Source organism: Myotis myotis, unplaced genomic scaffold (genome assembly GCF_014108235.1).
Source record: "Myotis myotis isolate mMyoMyo1 unplaced genomic scaffold, mMyoMyo1.p scaffold_m19_p_1, whole genome shotgun sequence".
In the NCBI taxonomy this organism is placed as follows: Eukaryota; Metazoa; Chordata; class Mammalia; order Chiroptera; family Vespertilionidae; genus Myotis; species Myotis myotis.
This window is the reverse complement of record NW_023416313.1, coordinates 170,496,123-170,516,790: the sequence shown is the minus strand read 5'-3', so window position 1 is coordinate 170,516,790 and position 20,668 is coordinate 170,496,123. Positions and strand designations below refer to the sequence as shown.

At 40.8% G+C, this 20,668-nt stretch overlaps 1 protein-coding gene across 4 annotated transcripts in view; it reads left to right on the top strand.

Moving 5' to 3' along the window:
- Positions 1 to 876: 876 nt before the first annotated feature.
- Positions 877 to 20,668, top strand: part of WDR72 (WD repeat domain 72) — a 207,305-nt gene continuing 187,513 nt past the window's right edge. For 3 of the 4 annotated variants that reach the window (XM_036302003.1, XM_036302021.1, XM_036302027.1), the window contains exon 1: positions 877 to 1,069. The gene's annotated coding sequence lies outside the window, so the exon portion shown is untranslated. Of the gene's footprint in view, positions 1,070 to 2,045; positions 2,087 to 20,668 lie in introns of those variants that run through there. The other variant, XM_036302014.1, reaches the window with a different exon arrangement.

Here is a 20,668-nt window from a genome sequence, read left to right as displayed (position 1 = left end):
AACCTCTCTGGAGATCCAGACCAGAACTTGGCTGGAGATCCTGGCTGGAGATCCTGGCTAGGCTGCTGATCAACTGAACTCTGTCTCCGTGTCACTCCTTCTTCGCCGACTCCATCCACACCTTTGGGGACCCCTGGACCTGCTGGGGTTGGACCCCGGCGTTGGACCCCAGCACAGGATATGCGAACTTTGACCTCAGAGCCGACCTAAAACTTGTACCTGACCAAATATCCTTAGTATTGGGAAAGCCCGGTATTAGTGAACAGGGAGTGGTTAAAATCTCTCCCCACCTGCTTCCAGAATCCAAGACTAAATTGCCCAGAGGGTTTGAAGGGTCAAGTAAAAGAACTGAGAAACCTGCAGAAAAACAAGCTGCCCTCCCATTTTTCTAAAGCACCCAGTCAGTCCCGGTCCTTGGGCCACTCCTAGGTTAGGACGCCGGTTTCCCTGTTGAATTTCCCACCCACTCTAGATCCCTGGGATCTCACTCTCCCCTGCGGGAGGATGCAGCTTTGTGGGGCGTTCCTCTCCTGCCTTTTGGAAAGTCTTGGGGATCCCAGTCCCTGCTAATGCCTGGGCGAGTCCCTGCCACCCCACCTGGCCTACCTTGAATTGCCAATTAATGCCAATTCTCTCCAGCCCTGGAAGGACAGGGCACCTCCCAGCTGTGGGTGGGCCGGTTCCAGCCGCCAAGGTCCCGGGGAGAGGGAGGGAGCGGCGGGACCACAGGGCGGGGCACGGGGAGCCCAGGCCAGGCCCCAGGGGCGGAGGAGGGGGGTATTGGAGGTGGGGGTGGGGCAGAGCTGGGGAGGGGGAGGGGAGGGCCCGTGGGGGAAGGGGCGTGGTCGGGCCGTGGCCTCGCAGTCCAGAGGGGCGGTCCCGCTGTCCGGTGGTCCAGCCCTTCGACCGCCAGGCTGCCGGGCCGGCTGCTCCGCCGCACGGAGCCTCGGGTGAGGCGGCCGCCCCCGGCTCGGCTGGGGCTGCGGATCCCGGGCGGGGCGTCTCCGGCTGCCCAAGCGGTGCCGCCACTCGGCTCCCGCACCCAGAGCCCTCGGGGCGGGGAAGGAAGGTGAGCGCGCGCAGCAGGTGGTTCAGCCTCTTCTGCTCCGAGTTTCTGCACGTGGGCAATGTCCTGTTCAAGCTTGTGCAGGTGTCGCAGCAGTAGTGACCCGAGCCGCGCATCGGCCAGATGGTTCTTTCGTGTGTGTGTGTGTGTGTGTGGGGGGGGGGGGTTGGCAAGGGGCTCAGTATTCCTACCTGTAGTCCTGGGAGGAGCTGCTTGCGGAGACTTTCAGAGACCCGCCTGTTTCTTAGGACGGTTCCTTGAGACTGGGAAGTCCGGCTGCCGGGGAACCTGCGTCCATTACATTAATTCCAAATTGATTTATGTCCGTAGCCCGGTGGGCCCCAGCCAGAGCAGGGGTGACAGACTGCGGGCTGTCGGGGAGCGGGCCTGGCGAAAACCTCCCCCAGCGCACCTGCGGCTGAGCCAGCAATAACCAGTGCAGACACAGGACTTCTGTCACCTGAAAAGGTGGACAAGGAGCAGGGAAATACAGTGTGTGTGTGTGTGTGTGTGTGTGATGTCTGCACTGACGAAAATCTGGAAAAGGTGAAATACTAGGAATACTGCCTTTGCGATGGGCGCTTCCTTATTCCTCCCTCATTCATTAGAGCATTTTGTGGTACTTATCTAAACATTTAACTAAGGTGTAAAGAGAACGTTGCAGTACAGCGACCTTAACTTTGTCTTCCTCTTCCAGTTTTATACTAAATGAGTTCAAGGTCACCTCCTGGAGACTAGGTCACCTGTTGGGAATGCTTTTACCTGAAGAAAGGGTTCAGAAAGTGTTCCTCCTCCTCCCCCCTTCCCCAGTCCCCTGGTACACAGTGCAGCTCCTCTCCGCCTGGGGAGAGGAATGCAACCACTATTGCCATGCAAATGCTTGTGGTTAATTTGGTCTTGTGACTTGTTCCTTAGCCTTCCTTTATTTAGCTCCTTCATTATTAAAATGTACCAATAGTGTTTCCTGTAAAGAAAGCCCAGGGATGGAGGAGAAAAGGAAACTGGACATGAAGTGGTCAGGTAAAGTGATTATTTTTTTAAGCTGCAAAAGTTGGAACTCCATTGAATTCCAATAGTTTTGCCTCTTTGGAGGAAAGATGTTTTAAAATTAATTATAATATTAACAAAATATTAACAAAACATCCATTGTTGCCCAGCTGGTGTGGCTCAGTGGTTGAGCGTCAACTTATGAACCAGGAGGTCAGGGTTCTGTTATGGTCAGGGCACATGCCTGCGTTGCCTGCTGGATCCCCAGTGGGGGTGTTCAGGAGGCAGCCAATCAATGATTCTCTCTCATCATTGATGTTTCTATCTTTCTCTCCCTCTCCCTTCCTCTCTGAGATCAATAAAAAATATATTAGAAAAACAAAACAAAAACATTCACTGTTAAGCCTCTCTGTGTGTGTGAAATCTACCCAATGGAGTGAATGCCTTAGAAATATGAGGTTCTGGTTAACATGGGGTCAACTATAATAGAAGTGCATTTAAATTATAAAAGAACTTTATGGAACCTTGACAATAATGATATTAGGAATATTTTAAAGTTTCAAGATTTCTACATTCAGATGGATGTCTTTGTGGCTTGAAAATTCACCTATTCTTGCTGGTATTTAATAATGTTATAACATGAGGCATCTCTTATTAATAATTCTGTCAGTGTATTATAAAGGACATCTCTCCATAGCCCTGTATTGAGTAAATAGTTATTTTTTTTCCGAGTGAGTTGGCAATATTTTTAGATTTAGTTCTGCTCTAGACTGAATTAGAGGCAGAGAGAGGAGGTGAGGAGCAGGACGAAGAGAACCTGTGCACTGAGTTCTAGTTCCATATCAGCTTTGAAGTCTTGGCAAGTTCCCAAGTTAATTCTGGCAAACTTATATATGCCCTTTTTTCTTCTTCAAAATGAGGTTCTCATTGTTCTTACTAAAAGGACATTCAGATCTCTTTGAACTCTTCTATAAAAGTCAAATCCTATTTCTAGAGGTAGGTATCACTGCTCTAGAGAAGCCTCTTCCAGAGTTTCCCGAGTGTGTCCTAACTTGCTGGGCACTGCCCCTACCCCGCCTAAGTAAGCAGTGTGGTGCCATGGTTAAGAGCATGAGTTCTAGGATGAATGGATCTCTCCATTTTCCAGCTCTGATCTCGGGCAAGCTACATATATTCTCCAATCTCATTTTAAAGTTTAAAATAAAGATAATAATAATTACTAGGGTCCTGAAAGTCGAGTGAAGCAATGTACATAATGTAAGTAGCACAATGTCTATAACTTAATAAACAGTCCAAAACAAAATTCAAATGAGTATATTTGAAGATCTGATTGGTTTTATTAGGCCACAGTGATGGCGAACCTATGACACCCGTGTCAGAGCTGATACGCGAACTCATTTTTTTGGTTGATTTTTCTTTGTTTAAATGGCATTTAAATATATAAAATAAATATCAAAAATATAAGTCTTTGTTTTACTATGGTTGCAAATATCAAAAAAATTCTATATGTGACACAGCAGCAGAGTTAAGTTAGGGTTTTTCAAAATGCTGACACGCCGAGCTCAAAAGGTTCGCCATCATTGTATTAGGAGATTCATGGATGGGTCAGCATCCCATCTAGCAACTAGGAGTGCACTTAAAGATTCTCAAAATGGAAGGTCTTTACAGGAAGAAGGGTAGAGGGAGTTATTAACAAAATAAAAAAGGGAATACTCTTGGGCAAGGACAAGGTTTCTTGGGGAAGGTTTTTATCATGCAAATTGGCTCTGTCCACACTGTGGTGGTGGTGGTGGGGGCGGGGGGAGGGAGAGGGTGCATATAACAGATTACCTCATTGGTGTTGACCAGAAAATTCCAGACTGATTAATATTATGTGTCTGGGAGTGTTGAAACTTCAATTAGATTAGGTATTAAATCTAGGCTTGGTATTTGGGCTTTTCAGCAAGAGTGACACCATTTTGGGCCTGTGGTTTTCTCTTCACAGTAAGAATTACTTGTTTTCTACACTGACCTCTCCCCTCTTTTACTTTAACAAGATGACAATTAACCTGAAAAATGTCGAGTTCTATGTATGAGTTTTTAAAAAGTAAGCAAGTACAGGATGAGGAAGTTGTAATTAATCAACCTCATGGTTAATTGACTATGTTTCCCCTGAGTCAGTAGTGGGTTGTGAGGGCCCAGCAAGGTTTTTGGCTGCTTTAGTAGAAATTAGAATGCACTGCTATAACCAAGGATTTTTTTTTTACATTTGTCTTTTGCTTTTTGTGCAGACCTTAGAGCCACACTCAAGATGATCATTTACACACTGACTTGTTTGTTTAATCCAGCGGTTCTCAGCCTGTGGGTCGCGACCCCTTTGGCAGTCGAACGACCCTTTCACAGGGGTCGCCTAAGACCATCCTGCATATCAGATATTTACATCACGATTCATAACAGTAGCAACATTACAGTTATGAAGTAGCAACGAAAATGATTTTATGGTTGGGTCACAACATGAGGAACTGTATTTAAAGGGCCAGAAGGTTGAGAACCACTGATATAATGGATGGGTGATTTCAAGCCTATGAAAATGAAAAGCTTCCATCTGTAGAGACCTGGTTAGAGACTAAGCTTACCTTAAGCATCTTTAAATGTGAATGTAAATTACCAGCTGACTATTACAGTAATTAAAGTCCTCCCTGAGAAGCCCTCTTTGATCCTCTCCCTAGCCAGGTTTAAGTACAGCCTCCCATGAGTGCTCCATATACCTTGTAGGAATCAGGCCTCAGTCCTTCTCACTGTGAGTTGATGGGGACTGGAGCCTTCCTCTCAGTCTCAAGGGGTGACCAAAATTAGGCACATAGTCGGTGCTTTGTAAATACTTGTTAAGCAAATTAACCACTATGTTTGGAACCACTGTTGAAACAAAATTGACTTATTTTTTGTAACACATTTTATAATGCTCTCTTTAAAAAAATGCTTTTATTGATTTTTAGAGATAGAGGAAGGGAGAGGGATAGACAGCTAGAAACATCAATGAGAAACATCATGGATTGGCTGCCTCCTCCTACTGGGGATTGAGCCTGGGCACATTCCCTGCCTGAGAATGAAACCTGGGACCTCCTGTCTCATGGGTCAGCACTCAGCCTCTGAGCCATACCAGACGGGCTACTTCTCTCTTGTAAATGTGAAAAACTCTGTGCTAATTCTAGATGCTTGCTTTGAAAAATAGTGTATTCAACTGCAATCATTATTTAGAAACTGAAAATAAAAATACATTTCAGTAGCATTATATATACTTTTAGTTAAGAGAAATAGTGACTGTGATTTTTAATGCCCCATCAGGTCACATGAGCACAAGGGTACTTGTTTCTCCTCCTCTGAGGCACTGGTAGGTGAGCATTTGAAGCATCTTTTTATGTGCATTTTGATTTCCTATTGAACAATAAATACAGAAAGAGTGATTTTTTGTTGTCGTTTTTCTTTGTTTTGTCTTATTGTTGTTGTTTAAGTTAGATCACAGATATAATCCAAGCCAGAGAAACTCTCTTGAATAGCTAATGTCTGTGTACTGAAGGAGAAAATTATTTTCTGCCCTCCATGTTCATGTGTATAGAACATATGTTCTGAGTAGCTGCTATTTTCACTGCCCCTCTTTCCAGTTGAAGTCCAACATAAACTATTTTAATTAATATTGTGTCACCAAAAGGGATTGAAATAGCCAATTGAATTCTACCAAGATAGAGTCTTTTGATGAAAACATATCTTTATTGATTGTGGATGAAGAAAATCATTCTTAAAATGAAATCCAGAGAAAAATCATATCCCTCAGAGAAAATTTCTGAGTGGCAGGCTGAGATTAACATCATAAAATTGAATTTGTGCTGCAAGCCCTTGATGTAATCAGCAGCTGGGAGATGGTGTTGCCCTCGCTGTGCTCCCTCTGATTGTGGTGAATTATTGTGTGGAATGAAATAAGTGTTTCTGGTGTCCCTCCTCCAAGAAATACAAACCAGGCATTACTAGCTGGTTTCTTGCTAGTTAAAATGGCTTGGATCTTTTCCAGACCTTTCAGTCTCACATATACCCATAAACTATGGGTGCTGGATATTTATGTCTCAGGGAATTTCTTTATATCACTGGATAGTGACTTCTTTGGCCAGCAGAAACTGAGCAGAGCAGAGACGATAGAGGTCCCCCTTGCCAGGAACTTTTTTTCCCCCTTTAGAATAAGCAGAGGCCGGGAATATTAGAAAGTGCTACATTTGCCTGGTTTCTATTGGCCTGTAGGTCCAGTCAAGCTCTTCCCTGTCACCCTTGGCTACCTCTGTGACATTCACGGCATTAAATCATCGCAGTGTGGAAATTCAAATTTGTACTGTGAGTCTTGTTCCATGGCACTGGTGTTACTATGGGCTTTGTTCTTGCTTTATGCCCTGATGCTTTGAAAACACTCTTGCCCATGCATGCACTTCTACACTTGTAATGAATAGGTCTTGTAGATTAAGTAGAAAAAATCTACTTATACATTTACCCTCAGAGTAAAGAGTGATTTGGCATCTTAACCACCACTGTGGTTGAAACTCAGTTGTGTTTGTTTTGTTTTGTTTTGATTTTAAAAATAATTGGGCTGGCCTGTCTGCAGAGGAACTCTAAGCTAAAACAGGTACTAGTGTCATTCTTGAGTGAATTCACTCACTCTCAGCCCCTTTGAGAACTAGGATGGGCCCTGAAGTCAGACAGATTTAGGATGTCATCAAAGCCAAGGGATTTAGATTTACCAAGCATATTTTCCCAATAACACTGATGGTGGGTGCACAGGTTAAGTGATATGATGCATGGAAAAACAGCACATCTGGAATACCCATGTTTCTACCCATTCAGAAAAAAAACACTTGATGCATTGAACTTATAACACTGTCTTAAGACTAAAAAAAGGGGAAAGGACAATTAAGGCAGAGAATGGGGATGTGTTCTGGAATAGGGAAAGTGGGAGGAACCAGGACTAGGAAATCAATTATAAAGCAGTGAGGTAGGGGAGTATCAAAATGAGATAGGACTTGCCTTTGATCATGACAGAAATTCACAAAGATGGTAAGAATGGTTGCAAACAGCTCACCTCCCATGTCTTGAATTAATGTTAGGATGGGCTGGAAGTTCCAGAATATATCTTTAAAAAAATTGAATATTCCAGTAAGGCTAAAGTTCCATTGGATTCTGACCTTCAAGTCCTATTCCTCCCTCTACTACTCTTTCTAAACTACCATGAAATTCTGCATCCTTAGCCTTCTCAATGTAAATCTATTTTAGTCAAGCTTCTGCCAGGATCCTGGCGTATGAGAGGGCGGGATTATTGGCAGAGGATCCCTGTTTTCTGTCCAGTCAGAAAGCACCAGAATCAGGGGTGTTAGGGAGGCTTCTCCAAATAGGACTGTCTAAATAAATCCATATGCCTGCCTGTGGGTGTGCCTTCCATGTTTATTCTGGGAGGAAAGGAGAATTGTCATAATGCCTGTGGACTGACTTCCAATGTCAGCTTGTGTTGAAGTTGGGAGAAGGGACGTAGATGTCAGAGCCAAGGAAGGAGACAATGGCCCATGGAAAAACACAGAATATTTGTAAGAGAGAAGCCTCATTGTAAGGGATACGCCATCAGCAACATTGGAAATGAAGTGAGCTCTGCCCTTGTTCTTTGATAATACTCATCTCAGCCCACTCTGTATCCGTTATTTATGTATTTATGACTTGACTTATAGGTTCTGAATTCCTAGAAGTTAGAAACTGTGTTTTTTAAAAATTATTTTACTTTTCATTTACTAGGGCTTTTAATAATAACCTGTTGAATGATTAAATGAATATATTCTTTTCACAGGGAACTTATAATGTGGATAGTAGGGAGATGTATTCCTTGAAGCCAGGGTGTCAGCATGGTTGGGTCCCTGTGAGGGCTCTGAGGAGGAATCTGTTCCCTTCCTGCCCCCTACTTTCTGTGTTTTGCTGGCAATATTTGGCATTAGGTGGCTTGTAGAAGTATCATCTCATCTCAGCCTTCATCTTCACGTCACTCTCTCCCTATGTGTGTCTTTCTCCAAATATCCCTGCTTTATATGGATGCCAGTCATATTGGATTAAGGGGCACCCTAATCCAGTATGACCTCATCTTTATTTAATTAATTATATTTACAATGACCTAATTTCCAAATAAAGTCACATTTTGAAGTTCTGGGGCTTAGGACTTCAACATATGAATTTTGGAGTGGGCTCAATCCAGCCATAACAGATGGGAAAGTGGTAGACTTTGCTCTACTTTGCCAACTTGATACCTATATAATTCTACCTTCATCTCCCCTGCTTAATTTGCTAGTAAATAGACTCTTCTATAAATTATGAATAATAAAATGAAGCATTATAAATGACAAGATTCCGTTTGTTGTACTGCTATTTACTTAGCAGGATTTGTACACAGATTTTGAAATTAAAAATACCTGCTAATAACAGCAGCTAACTTCATTGAATGCTCACTCTCTAAAAATTTATCTAGATTGTCCCACTTTCATATCAACCCTATTAGATTGATATTGTTACTTACTTATATTTTATTGAGGAGAAACCAGTATGCAGTTGTAAAGTAAGCTACCTACCCAAGGACATAGAATAGTAGAGTTGGCATTCCAATCCAGGCTGATGAACTCTAGGGCCTCACCACTGGGTACGTATTTTCTCTTCAGTCTTACTATAGCCGGATAAGATAGATATTATTTGCATTTCATGGGTGAGTAAAATAAAGTTTAAATTAACTAGGAACTTGCTGGGTCACAAAACCAGACAGTATATAACATTTAATTTTATCTCCCTGGGGGAATTTTTCCTTGTTTGATTTCAAACTCCACCCATGTTTTCTCCCCCAACACTCTTGCATTTAGTTTACTGATCACACGTGTGGTGACTCAGGACATGCCTGTCTCCTTAGATGCCAGTGAGCTCCTTGAGGTGTGTGACTGTCTTTAACTTTCAGGTCCACACCCCTAGAATTTTGCATAGTCTCTGGCACATAGTAAATACTCAATAAATATTTGTTAACTAAATGTATAAAAGTAAAGGCTAAGAAGCCAAGGAAAAGGGAGACCAGTTAAAGATACAAGAAAGGGTTAATAAATGGAGCAACTGAAGTGAGAGAAGATGAAATTTGGGGTAAAGATAAAAATGTTATTATGGAAGATTAGCATGTCTATCTTAGAAAACTAGGCTTAAAATAAGGAAAAGATACAGAATATTTAAGTGATGAAAGGAAGTTCACTAATTTTTAAGTGCTGGATTTTCTTGGTTAATTGGAAGGAAGAATCATCAACTCAGAGTGCTTTGGGGCAAGGAATTGTTTGTTTAAAATTGGAGGAAAAGAATTCACTATGGGGATGGATTAGAGATATGTTTCCCAATATGATTTTAGGTAGTGCACAGCAAACTTTTACCACAAGTAAGATAAGTACTTACACAAGTAGTTATTTTAATTTGTATTTTGAAAAAATCTATCCAGCACATCATATTCCTTGGTTTTGTGAATAATAATGATTGAAATAATTTTAAAGAGACTCTTAGATATCTTAATTTATTCTTAAATAAGTTAATACTTAAAATAAAGTGAGTTAATTTGAAGTAATGTTAGGCAAATAGTTTTACAGATTATACTTAAATACAGCAAAAAAAATCACTCAAGATTGGAAATGGGTTTACAGAATTCACACAAAAATGTTTTTTTTATCTAATAGTATGAATAGTACTTAGTTAAAATGAATCATAAGATGACTCAATTTAAATACTTTGAGGTCAGGGAAAGGTTTTTTTTTCTGTTCTTTGTCCTCTCTGTAGCCCAACCCACTTCCTTCAATACATTTGGTTGTCAATAAATATTTATTGGATTTATTTAAGAATGGACTAGAATAGTGGTGTTTTTGGTCATATAAAATGCCTTTCAGTTAAAAAAGGAGATTTTGTAAAATTCAGCATGTTTCTTGTAGAATAAACTAAAAGAAAACATTCACTTCTTAAAACCTACAACTAAGATTTTAGAAATAGATTAGAAATCCATGAAGTTTTTCACTGACAAATAAAGGAGCCACCCAGAAAGAAATGAACTCTCCTCATCTCTCTTTAATTACCCTAGTGCTATCTCTTTAACAATGACTGTCAATGAAACACACTTGGTATTAATTTGGTTGAGTGACCTCTGTTAAACTACAGCTTAATGAGCAAGGAGGTGGAATTTGAAGGTAATTCAGTACTTTGTGAAAATCTCTCACAAGCCTGAGTGTTGCTGAGAACTGTGATGGAAATTTCACCTGTATAGTGAAAGGGATTGTGATCTCATTTGCTTTATACATGTTCCAGATCATGGGTGTTTTGAGTTCAGGATTAATTTGCATATATGTTTAATAACCCTTGCTCTCTGGGTTATTTTACCTATTCCTTAAGTAAAATACATTAATTTCTAGAAATTCTTAAGTACCAGTTAAATCACTCAATAACATTTTTGGAGGCGTGTGGAGTTGGTACTGGTTAAGGGTTAATTCTGAAATAGTCATGCTTCACTGGGCAGACCAGGTGGAATTTTATGTGTTATTCAAATATGCCTTGGGCAGCCTTTGACTTTGTAGAAACCATAGAGTGTTTATTAATTATGTATTTATCTATTTTTTTTACTTTTTCTCAGGAGTGATCTGATTACAACCTGTCTTTTACTTCCAGAGCATCTGCAGACAGCTTTTGGGGGATAGGGCTTCCTTCTTCTGAGACCACACCCAGCTGTGCTTGGAACCCTGAGGCTGCTTGCTTCATCTTCCCCTGTAGTTAAAGTAGCCCTTACTCTGCCTTATCTTATACCCAGATACTTTCTCTCCAGCTTATTTCTACTTGTTCTTTGCTCTCCCAATTTATTAACACTTACACTAGCTAGCTCTGTGACAGTATCCAAACTTTGGTCTCCTGTCTCTATTTTTTCAACTTTATTAAGGTGTAATTTACATATAATAAACTACACCCATTTAAAGTGTACATTTTGATGAATTTTAACACTCCAAACTCTTTTAACCTAAACTCTACACTTAGAAACAAAACTCTCTCTGACCTCTAGATGACCACTTTATCTTTCATGAAGCCAGGAACATGAAGTAATTTGTTTCCCTTACAACATTCAGGTCTGAGTTTTGAAGAAGCAGTTGGGATTTCTCTCTAATTTCAGAGCGGTCACACAACTCTTAAGTAGCAGATCTGAGAATTTAACACAGATCTTATTTCAGAGCTTGTATTATTAACTGCTAGGCTATTTTTACTTTCCTCACAGGTGTTACCTTGTTCAGGAAGTTATTGTTATGCCTGGTAACTGAGGTCTCCATCCATTGTATCTCTTGTTTGGCAGTCTTCAGTCTATGGGGGTTGAAATTTGTCTGTCTCTGAGGCTGAGGCTGGCGAGGCAGAGACTCGATGTCTGGGTGTGTCCCTGAAGAAAGCTATTTGTAACCAGGCAAACAATTCCAATGTCCAGTAGACGCCAGCCACAAAACCACATTTGCATCATACTCAGCATTCTGTTAGCCTCACCTAAGTCAGAGAGATGAAAACAAATTGTGACAGGGAAGAAGATGAAGGTGAGAAGGAGGATAAGACTGTAATTAATGGTGCGCTATCTTTTCTTGCACTTGCCAGATACTGTATTTATGGAAAAAGGGCTAGAAAGTGTTAGTCTAGGTTTTTCAAAGGTAACGGAGGCTATATTGGAGCCTGAATGCATAAGAAGTTTTATTGTTGCCGTTTTGCTTGACTTTTTGTTTTTTGTTTATTATATTTAAACAATTGTTTTAGGCAAGCACCAAAATAACAAAGCGTTTTGCTTAGCAGATCACTAAGACTGTCTGGTGGGGAAGTCTGGTTTGACTTTGTCATGGTGTATTGGGGAGAGTTCTGGGTGGGCTATTAGTAAACAGCCTAGTTCTGGTTCTTGCTCAGCCACTCCCTTCCTGGGTTACTGTGGCCAAGTAACCAACTGTTCCAGCCGTCATTCCCTCATTTGTAGGGGGGGAGGGATGACAGTGATCTCCAAGTCTGGATTTTGGCTGTAGTTTAAGGTATCCAGTGGCCCTAGGATGTCTACAGGATACCCAGCTAAATTTGGATTTCAGATAAACAATGAATAATTTTTTGTAAGCATGTCCCATGCAATAGGAAATAGTTTTTGCATGTGTGTGTACACATGTCCCAAATATTTCTTAGGACAGACCTATACTAAACGTTATTTACTAAATCTGGAAGCAGTTAATGGCTATTTTTAGTTGCCAGTATGTTTTTTCCAACCATATTATGGTTTGGGCTCTCTATACCTTTAAATAATTTATGTTCCTAGACAAGTTTTACCTAATTCAGTGTTTCCCATTCTTTTCCACATCAAAACATAAATATAGAAAAAAGACTATCTTTGTACACATACTGGGTTGAGGGTGTTTATTTCTCTCACCCTTAGTATCAACTATTTATGATGCAGTATGTGCCATGGCATAAGGTTGGGAGGCTCTGATTTGTTTAATTAACATCATAGGTTATAGGAAGGAAGCACAAAGACTTCTACTGTTGAAATCCTGTTTCAGTGAAAATGAAAATAGTGTTTTTTTCAGATTCACTACAAGGTGTTCCTTCAATCTATAAGGTACATTCATTTGATAAAAATCCTTTTGTAAAACATCAACTTGTAACTAGTACTTTAAAAATCAGTACTAAAATGAGGAAAATCATAATGATTTCGTTGAATATGGCTTTTTCTAGAAGGAAAAAAATTCACACATTCATGTATTTTGAATGACTGAAAATCATTGAAACAACGATTGGCAAGTAACAGGATGAAACCTCTCTTATTTAGAAAAAAAATGTGGAGATTATAAAATGGATTTTTGACTTTATTAGCCATAAAAGGGAATCTAAGCATTATGGCACAAATGCAGTGCTGGTCTTATTTGATATGTACCTTAATTTCTATCTATATTTAAATATGTAATATTTAAATAATGTTTATATTTAATATTATGCTTTTATTTTATAGTTAGATATAAATTGAATTTGTCTTTATATAAAATTAAACTGTATCAAAATCAACTTTATCATACACACTTTATTAATTACTAAATGTTAAAGAATGTTTTCTCTTAAAATTATTTTTCATTACACTATTAAGAAATAACAAAATAACAGGTATTTATATGAAAAGAGTTTTGAGAGATTACATATTATTGAAGAATGGGACAAAAGTTAAATGGATGGGAAAGTTGATGAAACACCAGATACTCTTACAGGTCACAACACACTCTTACCTGTGTTCCCATAGCACTAACACGTGCCCAGAGCACCAGACTATGCTGTTACATAGTATTAAAGCCACTGCAGGAAAATTGGTGGAATATACACCGAGTGGCCAGATTATTATGACCACCTGACGTTTGTAGGTAAATTAGCTATAATTTCGCCCTAATCGGTTTGGCTCAGCGGATAGAGCATCGGCCTGGGGACTGGAGGGTCCCGGGTTCGATTCCCGTCAAGGGCATGTACCCCGGGTTGCAGGCACATCCCTAGTAGGGGGCGTGCAAGAGGCAGCTGAATCATGTTTCTCATCAATGTTTCTAACTCTCTATCTCTCTCCCTTCCTCTATGTAAAAAATCAATAAAATATATTTTTAAAAATTAGCTATAATTTCATGCTGAAGTTGTAGAGGGCCAGACCATTATAAATAGGGAAGCAGGTTGTTTACCACGACAGTAGGAGTGATTTTTTTCTGAAGATATGGGTAAACAATGCGATTTAATAGCCTTTGAACGAGGGATATATTTGAATGTGAGTGGCCAGATTATTATGACCACCTGACGTTTGTAGGAAAATTAGCCATACACTGTATCATATAGGATATGGAAGCCGAAGGCCTGTTCGAACACCTTTGCTGTCTGCAGTTACCAAGATAAAATGTCTCCAATTCGCACAGGAATACAAGGATTGGACAGTTGAGCATTGGGAAAAAGTCATGTGGTCTGATGAATCATGTTTCCAGTTGCATCATGCAGATGGCAGGGTGAGAATTTGGCAGAAACAGCATGAAAGCATGCACCCCACATGCATGAGTACAGCCCTTCAAGCTGGTGGGGGCAGTGTTATGGTTTGGGCCATGTTTTCCTGGCATGATTTGGGCCCTTTAATTTGTGTGGAACAACATCTGAATAGCACAACATACCTAAGTATCGTTGTTGATCAAGTTCATCCTATCATGTTGATGGGGTATCCCAATGGAGATGGCTTCTTCCAACAAGACAATGTGCCATGCCACGGTGCTCGTATTGTGCAGGAGTGGTTTCAAGAACACGAGGGAGACTTTACCTTAGGTGGCCCCCCATAATCACCAGGTTTCAATCCAATTGAGCATTTGTGGGATGAAGTTAAAAGAGCCGTCAGGCATCTGGTTCCCAACCATCAAATCTCACAGAACTGGACAGTGCTATTCATCAGGCATGGTGTCAGATTCTTGGCATCACTTTCAACATCTCGTGGAGTCAATGCCAAGAAGAATTGCTGCAGTTTTGAAGGCAAAAGGTGGCCCAACGAAGTACTGCTGGGGTGGTCATAATAATCTGGCCACTCAGTGTATATATATCCCATGTTCAAAGGCTGTTAAATCACATTGTTTATCCATATCTTCAGGAAAAAATCACTTCTGTCGTGGTAAACCACCTGCGTCCCTATTTATAATGGTCTGGCCCTCTAGCAACTTCAGCGCGAAATTATAGCTAATTTGCCTACAAACATCAGGTGGTCATAATAATCTGGCCACTCAATATATACACACACACACACACACACACAAATATATATATAAATGTATATATAAATAAACTTCTTTCTTTATGATTTTAAGCTCTATATTCCAAAAGGGAGGGAGTTAAGAATATAAACTTTCTTGGGTTAGAATTAATGTGAGTTACTTAAGCCCTTTGAGCTTCAGTTTTCTCATCTGTATCATGAGAATAATAACATAGTGTATCATGAGGGGAAATGAGAACTGGTGTATAATGAGAATACAGAGTGGTATCCAGCAAGTTGCTAATATTTTAATTTTAGCTCCTATATATATGGAAGTATATAACCAGTGAGTAACGTGTTTACATTGGTATTCAATTTGTAGACTGTGAGCTTCTTGAAGGCCATCTGTCTTCTCACCCTGAGAATCCACTGTGATATCTGGGTAGGCTGCGGTAAAAAATGTGTGCAGAAATTATTTGAGAGTCACTTAAGAGTACAGTTTGTGCATTTGTGTCTTTATATAACTACTAGGGGCCCAGTGCATGAATTCATGCACCTTGAAAGAAACTGTGGGCTGTGAGGCTGCTGTGGGCACAGGGGCAGGTCTGGGCCCATCCTCTGCACCCCTGCCTGACCCATCCCACCATGGTCCCCAGTTCCCTGTCTGCCAGCAGCCCCACTCCCACTGCCTCCGCCCCCATGCACTGACATCGCTGGCCCCACTCCCACCCACTGACTGTGCAGAGCAAATGCTGGCACCAGCAGCAGGCGGGAGCAGGGCCGGTGCTGTCAGTAAGTGCGAGTGGTGGCTACTGCACCAATTGCCCCTCAAGAGCAGGGAGTGGTGGAGAAGCCTGGAGGGATGATCGGGGCCAGCAGCTGCCACTGGCACCTGCTGCTGCCCCAATTGCCCCTCAGGAGCAGGGGGTGGTGGAGAAGCCCTGAGGGGCGATTGGGGCCAGCAGCCACCGCTGGCACCCACTGCCGAGTGCCAGCAGTAGGTGCGAGTGGCAGCTCCAGCGCCAAAAGCAGGTGCAAGCGGGGCTGGCACTGGCAGCAGGTGCAGGCATCAGTAGCAGGTGCAAGCGCCTGGCGGAACCGCGTTGTGCAGGAGCAAGAATTTTCAGTAACCACCAGAGGCTTGCCCCGATGACAGCGAGCAGTCCCCTGCCTTGGTCTGGCGCCCTGCTCACCTGTTCCACCATCCCGCGGCTGATGCTTGCCATGTTCCACACTCTGCCACCTGCTGCTGATGCCCACTATGTTCCACGTGTGCCCCCTGTTGGTCAGTGCACATCATAGCTACCGGTTGTTCGGGTGTTCCACCGTTCGGTCTATTTGCATATTAGGGTTTTATATATATAGATTCTAATAGCTATACTGATTATATGATAAAATGTTGATTATATAAGATACAAAATACAATTTATCAAAATTTAAAGTGTTGTACTTGGTACTGTGACTTGCTACTATGACTAGACCCAAATGAGAAAAATTTATTTGACTTTTATAATATACTCTGTGTCTTCACCCTGTCTGTGGGTATATATATTGATTTCAGAGAGGAAGGGAGAGGGAGAGATAGAAACATCAATGATGAGAGAGAATCATTGATTGGCTGCCTCCTACATGTTCCTACTGGGGGTTAAGCCCACCACTCCATGTGCCCTTGACTGGAATTGAATCCAGGACCCTTCAGTCTGTAGGCCAACACGCTATCCACTGAGCCAAACCAGCTAGGTCAAGTTTTGTTTGTTTGTTTGTTTAATGTCCATTTTCCCCTCCAATGCAAATGTTTATTTTAAATTGCCATTAAACGGACCAGATTTAAAAATTATGTAAGGATCTGTAAACACATCCAGAGCATTACTATTCATAATCTTCTTTTAGACATTGCAAAGTATTACTCAGCTGCTCATTTTAGGATACAATAGTTATAAACTGAGGGTTGTGATAGAGGTTTGCAATCTTTTTCCAAAGATTTAACAACTTATCTGAATACAGAATTATTTGAAATGGGACAGTATACTTCTGCCAGGGCCACAACTTAACTGCTGCATGTCAGAGTTTCCCTCTAACTTAGAGACTCTACAGTAGACTGCCTTTCCCTTTGAGATTTATTTTTTTTTTAAACTTTTTTTTTTTTAAATATATTTTATTGATTTTTTACAGAGAGGAAGGGAGAGAGATAGAGAGTTAGAAACATCGACGAGAGAGAAACATCGATCAGCTGCCTCCTGCACATCTCCCCCTGGGGATATGCTCGCAACCCAGGCACATGCCCTTGACCGGAATCGAACCTGGGACCTTTCAGTCCGCAGGCCGACGCTCTATCCACTGAGCCAAACCGGTTTTGGCAGAGATTTATTTTTGATTAGAGATTTCTGGGCAGTTGTCCAGGGTCTCAGAACACATGGATTTACTCTCTTTCCTATTGTTAGCAAGGCACAACGTTTCTGGGGTGATTTTTGAAATTTTGCTGCAAAAAAAATAAGAGAGAGTCTTTTAAAAAGTGACTTCGAAGATGTGCATCCTTTTAATCAATTAGTCATTCTCACTGCACAATTTGTTTAGTGTCTCAGAGTCTCAAATGATCTTAATAGTTATCTAGACCACATTTCTCGTTGTCAGCTTTCTTATAAATTATGGGGATTAGGTTAATGATCTCCAAGGCCACTTCTTGCCCTGAGTTCTAGATTATACATGCAAGGTATAATGATAGCATACCATGTATACCCATATGCTTTTATTTACATTATGAATTTATTCCTCATAAGAATACTGAGATGTAGGCAACACAGGTGATGGTAACCTCATTTTACTACACATTACCTGTATAATCTAGATATAAAGGTCACAAGGGTAATAGCCACCCTAGGACAGGTATCTGAATTCCATGTCTATTTCCACTACATTTAGCAATCCAGATTGTTCAGGATTGATTCTGGTTAAGATCTGGTTTCTTGAGGGTTTGGTCTTGGTGCTTTTTGTTTTCTGATTTGGATATTAAGAATCCTATGACTATCTATGGTTTTAATCTATGAAATGTTTTGACTTATTTGATGTTCTAAACTCCAAATGCCTTGTATTTTGTTAGGTATTTAAACATTTGTCCATATTTGTATGGGTGGATGCTTTATCAGATGGGGGTCTTCAGATTATAATGTATATTTTTATTCATTTATTCAGCAAATAGTTACTGAGTGCCTGCCTGTCCTACACCCTCTCTGTGTCCCTGGGATATAGCAGTGGGCACGTCAGAAAGAAGTCCCTGTCTTTGGAGGACAATTTAAAATCTAGTGAAGTTGAGATGAATTTCATATGAATCAGAATAAAGCAAAAGTGTAATGGTGAAGAAGTTTGCTTTGGCCCTGACCGGTTTGGCTCAGTGAATAGAGCGTCAGCCTGCAGACCGAAAGGTCCCAGGTTCGATTCCAGTCAAGGGCATGTACCTTGGTTGCGGGCACATCCCCAATAGGGGGTGTGCAGGAGGCAGCTGATCGATGTTGCTCTCTCATCGATGTTTCTAACTCTCTATCCCTCCATCTCCCTTCCTCTCTGTAAAAAAAATCAATAAAATATATTTAAAAAAAAAAAGAAGTTTGCTTTGAGTAACTATTGCTATTATTCCAAGGTATGGAAGCTAGAATTAAAACAGTAGTAATTTACTGAGTACATTCTGTTTTCTACATTGCATGCATGTTCTCATTTCATCCTCACAGCACCCTGCTCTATGTATAGCTATTATTCTCATGTTACAGATGAGAACGTTGAAACTCAAAGTCTTAATTTTAAAAACATTTAAAACTCACAGACAAGTAGTTAGGATAACACACAAATCTATTTTCATAAAAACTATTTGATAGGAAGTTGCCAAAGTGTTACCTCCCCACTCCAGTCTTTTCAGAATACTTTAGTATATAGAACAAGGATATTAACCCTTGCAATCACAATAAATCCTTCAAAATTAAGAAGTTAATATTGATATACTAGAGGCTCAGTGCATGAATTCATGCACCAATGGGGGTGGGGGTGTCCCTCGGCCTGGCCTGTGGGATCAGGCCAAAACTAGCTCTCCAACATCCCCCTAGGGCAGTGATGGCGAACCTTTTGAGCTTGGCATGTCAGCATTTTGAAAAACCCTAACTTAACTCTGGTGCCGTGTCACATATAGAAATTTTTTGATATTTGCAACCATAGTAAAACAAAGATTTATATTTTTGATATTTATTTTATATATTTAAATGCAATTTAACAAAGAAAAATCAACCAAAAAAATGAGTTTGTGTGTCAGCTCTGACACGTGTGTCATAGGTTCGCCATCACGGCCCTAGGGGTCCCAGATTACGAGAGGGCGCAGGCCAGGCCAAGGGACCCCACCGGTGCAGGATTGGAGCTGGGGAGAGACGTGGGAGGTTGGCCAGCTGGGGAGGAGCCGTGGGAGGGCTCCAGGGTGTGTCCGGCCTGTCTCACTCAGTCCAGATCTGCAGGACCCCAGCAGCAAGCTAACCTACCAGTTGAAGCGTCTGCCCCCTGGTGGTCAGTGCTCATCATAGTGACAGGTCAACCAGCTGACTGACTGCTCCCTGGTGGTCAGTGCACATCATAGTGAGCAGTTGAGAGGCCTTTGCATATCAGCATATTATGCTTTGATTGGTTTAACGGCTGACCGGTCGACCAGACACTTAGCACATTAGGCTATAATTATTAGATAGGATTACTATCATTCAATCCTTAGACCTCTTTCAATTTTGCCAGTTATTCCAGTGAGTCTCTTAGAGCAAATTAATCCAGTCTAGAACAAGGTTTTGCACTTAGTTCATGTCTCCGTAGTCTCCTTCGGTTGGAACAGTTTCTTATTCTTTCTTTGACTTTCATGATCTTGAAACGTTTGAAGATTACAGACCAGTTATTTTGTAGAGAGTCCTTCAATTTGTATTTGTTGTGATAAGATTCAGGTTGTGCATCTTTGGTAGGAACATCACAGAATTGATACATGTTCTTCTCATTGCATTTTTCCTTCTCATTGCATGTTGTCAGGTGACACATGAATTTGTTTTTGTCCCATCACTGAAGTTGTTTACTTTCATTATATGATTAAGGTGGCATCTGCTAGGTTTTTCCTGTATATAGCATTACTTCTCTGTGTTTGAAGCAGAAGAGGTTCAAGTTGGGATTATAGTGTTATTGAAACCAGAACTCAGAACTCCTGGGTTAGTTTAGTACTAGGATTAATGTGTGATCCTGATATTCTGAATTGCAATGCTGAGAATATTTCCTATAAATAAATCTTGTTTGCAAGGTGCTTGGGTACTGTGGTAAGATCAGTGCAGCTCTATTATAGGTTACATAAGAAGTGAGCCACGAGAAATTAGTTACTAAATTCCAAATAAATGAACTACAAATGAAATTTTGAAGGCACCTGGTTTGTGGGCTAAGCACTGCCTATATTGATTTTATGTTCATGGTGTCAGTGAGTACTCAAGGTTATGTGCCTGTGTGTTTATCTGTGTAACTGCACATTCTAAATAACATATGCCACAGGTTTTTAAATTTTATATTGGTTCTTACCTTTGTAATGCTTTGGTACCAGAGGTCTTGCAGGACAGGTCTTTATTTTTATTTTTTTAATTTTCTCAAGCCAAATGTGGAAAGTAACATTGGTATCTTCCTCCTCTCTTATCTTTGATATTTTTATTGAGGGGAAATATATATTATTAAGTCACAGGAGACAACTTACTAATTTACTCTGAGAACTTAAAGTATTATTCACTCCCAAATTATTTGTATTTCTGAAAAGAATGCCTATTTGA